Here is a 227-nt window from a genome sequence, read left to right as displayed (position 1 = left end):
GGCCGCGCAGCATTTCTCTATTTCCTTCCTCCCCCTCTCGCGGAGCCAAAAGCCGCCCTTTGGGCCTCGCTTTGGCGCGGAGCGCGCTGATTGGCCGCTTTGAACGGGCCCGGCGCGGCGCCATTGGCGGAGCGCGGCGGGCGGTCGGTTCGAATGCGCGGCGGCCCCGCCCCCGTCTCGCGCGGTGCTGCGGACGTGCCTGTGCGGCGGCGGCGGCGGCGGCTCCG

Source organism: Pyrgilauda ruficollis, unplaced genomic scaffold, assembly GCF_017590135.1.
Source record: "Pyrgilauda ruficollis isolate IOZ18807 unplaced genomic scaffold, ASM1759013v1 scaffold11, whole genome shotgun sequence".
In the NCBI taxonomy this organism is placed as follows: Eukaryota; Metazoa; Chordata; class Aves; order Passeriformes; family Passeridae; genus Pyrgilauda; species Pyrgilauda ruficollis.
The sequence above is the reverse complement of the archived record's forward strand: the minus strand, read 5'-3'. Positions refer to the sequence as shown.